Source organism: Odocoileus virginianus, chromosome 24 (genome assembly GCF_023699985.2).
Source record: "Odocoileus virginianus isolate 20LAN1187 ecotype Illinois chromosome 24, Ovbor_1.2, whole genome shotgun sequence".
Lineage (NCBI taxonomy): Eukaryota > Metazoa > Chordata > Mammalia > Artiodactyla > Cervidae > Odocoileus > Odocoileus virginianus.
Window position 1 is genome coordinate 37,038,977 of NC_069697.1, and position 6,000 is coordinate 37,044,976.

The 6,000-nt window shown below is 43.9% G+C and overlaps 1 protein-coding gene across 3 annotated transcripts in view; it reads right to left on the reverse strand.

Moving 5' to 3' along the window:
- Positions 1-1,574, reverse strand: part of CNTN1 (contactin 1) — a 389,716-nt gene extending 388,142 nt beyond the window's left edge. For 2 of the 3 annotated variants that reach the window (XM_070454566.1, XM_070454567.1), the window contains exon 1: positions 1,429-1,572. The gene's annotated coding sequence lies outside the window, so the exon portion shown is untranslated. Of the gene's footprint in view, positions 1-1,428 lie in introns of all 3 variants that reach the window. The other variant, XM_070454568.1, reaches the window with a different exon arrangement.
- Positions 1,575-6,000: the final 4,426 nt, after the last annotated feature.

Here is a 6,000-nt window from a genome sequence, read left to right on the forward strand (position 1 = left end):
CAGATATGATTCATATTCATTTGATATGTATGCTACATTTCATGCTGATAAGCTACACTGTGAAGCTGAAAAATGCAGGGAAATGGATGAAGATCAAACAGCACTCCAAGAATGTATTCAAAATAATATTTGGAAATATTTATCTTCATGGGCAACACAAAAATATTATTTCATGCACGGTTTCCTCAGTCTGAGTGCATCTTCTCTGGCTTTTCCCCCAATGGAGAATTTGATTCCTCTTTCCCCTCCCACTCAGTGTTTCCAGATTGCTTCAGAAGGCCAAGCCAGCCTGCTCAGCAGCAGGCAAACAGGGCTGGGTGTGCAGGAGCTATATATAGCTCCACCTTGGAGATATGCATACACAAGTATATGTACTAATGCCCATGCTGGATGTGGCACGAATAAATAACAAGAGGTTACAGCTTCTCCCATCTTCCTTCTTCCCATCACCCGAATGTTTGAGTAATTTTCAAAGCAGGGTGTCATCAGACCCACCAAGAGTGATGCAGGGTCCAATTTCTCTGCAATTCTTCTGCTTACTGATTCCAGCAATCTGACTCTAGCAAGAACCGGCATCGGGCCAACACCTACTACCCAGATGTGGTCACCCAGGGAGGCTGCCTTGCAGCCCCTGGGAGCCCATCCTGGCACAATTACTTAACTCTCTGGGAATCTCCCAGGATAAACCCATCTTTTAGAAACTAGGATAGACAACGCCACGCTAGGAGAGAAGAGGCTAAGCCTTCCCTGCCTCTCCCCTCCTCCAGTCTGCAGCAGAGAGGGGAGAAGGACTGATGTCTTCTCAATAGAGACGTAATTAATTGGAAAATGCCCCTCGAGTTGCAGGTTTTTTCCCCCAACCCCCCACTCCCCAAGGGCCAGGGAGAAAACAAGTCCCTTTTCCTCTCAGCGCAACCATTCCCAGTTTTTCAGGGTTGCGCTAGTCTGGAGGCAAGGTAGGAGAGAGGAAACGAGCGGGCGAGGACAGGCGTGGGGAGGAGCAGAAGCTCGTCTCAGTTTAGGAAGACCTGGGTTACCGGCTGCTGACATGTCTGCTCCCCCAGAGCCTCCCCCGCCCGGTCGACTTGGCACCTCTTGGGCGCATCGCCCGCGGTGTCGGCCGCAGCCTCTGAGAGGAAAGTTGACGAGAGGAGACGGGGGCTCGGTCGGTCCCCTTTCCCAAGGCACTGCCGCCTGCCCTGCCCGTCACCCCGGGCTCCCGCAGCCCACACCCACTCCTTCCCGGTACTACGCTCCCTCCACCCAGCCCTTCCTGCCGTCCTTCTCCACGAGAGCTGCGGAGACCGCAGGAGATCTGGGGGTGACGAGGGCGGGGCGGGGCTGGGGGAAGGGGAAGGGAGGCAACAGCCGCAGGAAAATACGCATTCTTTATTCTCTCTGCGAAGAAGGGAAAGTCCTGCCTCCTACCTGTTCCCTGCTTCTGCTCGCCTCGGCGCGGCACAGCTGGACCATAACCTACAGGTTTCCCACTTCCGCCGCAAACACCTGGGAGCGCATCTCCCCACCCGGCGCCCCTCCTCGCCTCTGCCGAGCCCGCCCCAGCTACTTGACAGCACAAGCCGGGCCTTTTAGAGAGGTTATTGGAGCGGCAAGGAAAGTGGGGCGGGCGCTAGAGAGAAAGCCGCGTCTCTGATTGGACAAACGGGATGTCACTCATCCCAGGACCAGGGCTTGCTGCGGAAAAGGGTAGCTGCTACTAGACCCAACCGCAAGGGTCTCTGCAGTCCCTGGAACCAAACCCTGCAGCCACTGGATCCGTGACCTCTAAGAGGAGGAAACTGGTTTGTTGACTTGTCATCTGAGACCCCAAGAGGGAGGGAGGGACCAGACAGAACCAGACACCCAGTACTTTCCAGGGCTTTCCTGAAGGGACCATCTGCTCTGGGAGATTTGACAGGCCAAAATATTAGGAGCAGTGAGTGCCTAGATAGAGAGGCACGAACTTCGGTAACGAATGAAGCTAAATAGAAAAATGCATATAATTACGTGGGAAAAAATCATAAGAAAAGGAAAAATCTTGAAGACTGTTTCGAGTTTCTTTTTTTCTTTTTTTGCCTAAATGTAACATGGCAGTGTTTCGTGAGGGGGAAAAATGTTGAGCATCTCATTCTATATAGCAGAGAGACTCCAAAATATCCCCTGGTAGGAACAATGTTTTAGAAGGGAAAATGTTGCAATAATAACCTCTCAAAAAAAGACTAAAGGAAGGCAATTAAGGTTAAACTGCTTAAGAGACTTGCCTTGGGCAGTTCATTTGATGGCAAAAGTTTTCAAACAATTACCACCAGACTGATAATCTATCTGTTCCCTTTCTACTGACTGTGATTCTTTTGTGCTCAAACTCTGAGAAGCAGAGGATGGATAAACCAACTCAAATCTACATGATCCCAAGTCTGCCTTTTAGATGAGGGAGGAGGATGGTAAAACCATTTGGGGCCCACTTTTATCTCTGCCATTGGTCTAGATGGAGTCAGAAAGCCCTGGAATTAAAGGGATTGCTTAGATTAGGGATAATCATAGAAAATCACAAGTCAAATTGGGGGTAAGGAAGCATCTTATTCTAATGCCAAATAAGGAAACAGACTTCTCCTTCACACACTGCCTTCTTTCTGCAAAGAGCCAAGTTCTTTATCCACCTAAGTTAAGTAGTTGTCTTAACTAGTGCAGAGCATGACAGAGCTCGCATTCTCAGAGCTTATGATGGGCATGGATCACTGGACAACTGTAGAGAAGATGACATTGTTATTAAAATGCTAAGCAAGTGTAGGCTCTTAGCTTCATACTTAAGGTTGTCATCACTGTTAAGCCAGATTCTTCATAAAATGTTCTCATCATGAAACTGGAGGAATTAAATTAATTTATTTGGAAAGCAGAAGAATCTTAGACGTAATTTATAGTGAACAATAGACAAGATTCCTATGTCAAGAACCCTCTTAACACTAAATAGAAATAACTAAAATTCAATGGCAAATTTCAAGATCCCATTATTCATATTTCCACATAATATTCCCATTAGTCTTGTGCCTTCACCTAGGTACCCATACCAATTATGTCATTGAACTGGACAAATTGTTCATGACTTACTGCATTTACTGAGCACTTAATTTGTGCCACATCCTGTGTTAGGTGTTAGGGAATAAAGTAAGAATAATCCACTGAACTTATTAAAGAGGGACTCAGGAAGCAATTAAGATAGTAAAATATTGTAGAAGAAGGTGCATATTCAGCACTAACATCTTTTGATCCCTGAGCATATATTGAGTCCCAATCAATTCTAGCACACCCTCCTCTAGATTTAAGCAGTGAGAAAGCAGAGTATCAAAGAAAAATACTGAGCACTGAGGTTAGCATGGAAGTTGAAATTGAAAGTGAGAAGATTACTGAAGAATTCTATTTTATCCTCATTGTTTCATTCCTTCATTTCTTTGATAAATATTACTATTGTAAACATAACAATGAATGAAATGTGTGCACACACACAATTTGGGAACACTATTAAGTTAAGTCTATTTGGTCACAGGTGCCTCATATATTTTCAGATAAAGCAAATTGTCTACAGGTTCTTGGTTATTATCTCAAAGAATAAAACCTCCATGTCTGTTTCCAGAGTACCTGTTTTCCCATGTATGTGAATATATCACAAGTATCTGCTAGAGTATCTGCTACTTCTGCTTTACTGACTACACCAAAGCCTTTGACTCTGTGGGTCACAACAAACTGTGGAACATTCTAGAGGTGGGAGTACCAGAAAACCTTACCTGCATCCTGAGAAGCCTGTATGCAGGTCAAGAAGCAACAGTTAGAACTCGACATGGAGTAACGATTGGTTCCAAATTGGGAAGGGAGCGTGTCAAGGCTGTATATTGTCATCTTGCTTATTTAACTTATATAGAGAATATGTCATGCAAAATGCCAGGCTAGATAAAGCACAAGCTGGAATCAAGATTGCTGGGAGAAATATCAACAACCTCACATATGCAGATGACACCACCCTTATGGCAGAAAGCAAAGAGGAACTAAACAGGCTGTTAATGAAAGTGAAAGAGGAGAGTGAACAAAAAAAGAGCTGGCTTAAAACTCAGCAATCAAAAAACTAAGATCATGGCATTTGGTCCCATCACTTCATGGCAAATAGATGGGAAAACAATGGAAGCAGTGAGAGACTCTATTTTCTTGGGCTCCAAAATCACTGCAGATGGTGACTGCAACCATGAAATTAAAAGACGCTTGCTCCTTGGAAGAGAAGCTATGACCAACCTAGATAGCATATTATAAAGTAGAGATGAAATTTTACCGGCAAAGCTCCATCTAGTCAAAGCTATGGTTTTTCCAGTAGTCATGTATGGATGTGAGAGTTGGACCATAAAGAAACCTGAGTGCCGAAGAACGGATGCTTTTGAACTATGGTGTTGGAGAAGACTCTTGAGAGTCTCTTGGACTGCAAGGAGATCCAACAAGTCCATCCTAAAGGAAATCAGTCTGAATTTTCATTGGAAGGACTGATGTTGAAGCTGAAACTCCAATACTTTGGCCACCTGTTGTGAAGAGCTGACTCCTTAGAAAAGACCCTGATGCTGGGAAGGATTAAAGCCAGGAGGAGAAGGAGATAACAGAGGATGAGATGGTTGGATGGCATTACTGAATCAATGGACATAAGTTTGAGCAAGCTCCAGGAGATGGACAGGGAATCCTGGCATGCTGCAGTCTGTGGAGGCACAGAGTCAGACATGACTGAGCGACTGAACTGAACTGATCTGCTACAGTGCATTTTACATTTTCCAAATCACTTTCAGATACAGTTTATACTGTTTATGTTCTTAACTAAGAAGACCCATTATTAGCCCAGTTTCACAACTGAGGAAATTGAAGTAGCCATGACAATGTATTACTTTGAAACAAAAGTTAATAAAAAAAAACTTAGTTGAGTATATAATGTTTCATATGTAGGAGATATCTAACATATATTCATTGATGAATATGTGCATTACAAAATATGAAAGATTAAAGAAACTTAGAAACCATCAATTTCCATCCATTATTCTATGAAGGAGCAATGCAGACATTATAATTTGCCCAAGATCATGTACCTAGTTAAGGACAAAGCTGAGTGTAGAAATCAGTTCACTATATTTTCCACTTCAATGAACAGTAAATTTTTGGTTATCTAGACCTGGAGTGTTCATACTCCAAACCACACAACCTTTTTGAAACTTTCAGAACTGACACAATAGTGTACTCATCTTCCAACATCTATAAATATATATGAAGGCATGCCACTTTAATTAGAAATTATGTAGGGCATAATCAGTAGTTGAGATTCAGTTTGCTTGTAAATTTGGGGTCTGCCTCACCAGACTGGAATCAGAGTAACTGGGGCAGGTGTTGGGGTATAAAGAAAGCAGATGAAATGGGTGGTCAGCTAGGCCAATGGCCTCTAGCACATATTGTCCCTAAAGTGAGGAAGAATAGAACTGCAGAAACATGTCTCAACCCCCCTTACCTGGCAGCATGGTAGCAAACTTATTTGCAAATTTTCAAAAGCAACACTAGGAAAATTTGCCTTTTTCCCCAGTAGCTCTGATTCCCTAATCACTGGCAGAGTTCCACAGCACAATTTACTGGGCATTACATTGCTAATCTCCCCTTGGCCCTATTATTGAATTCTCCTGCCATCCCCTCCCTCTTCCACCCTGCACTGGCTCTCATTCTTGAAACATTCCAATTTTCTCCAACTAGTGATTACATCTCAGTGAGAGGAAAGGAAACTACAGCAACAGCACAGCTTTCCACAGCACGCATCCCCTTTCTTTCTCCTCTGCTCCACCCACCATTTCATCACTTTGAAGCTTCCCAGGAGAACAGTTGCTAACAGCCTGATATAGGAAAGAGGAGGAAGAGTAAGAAAAAAAAAGGCCTTTCCAATCAAAATTTCAAGCAGACTTAACACAGAAGAAACTGGTTTGAAGACAGTCATGCTGA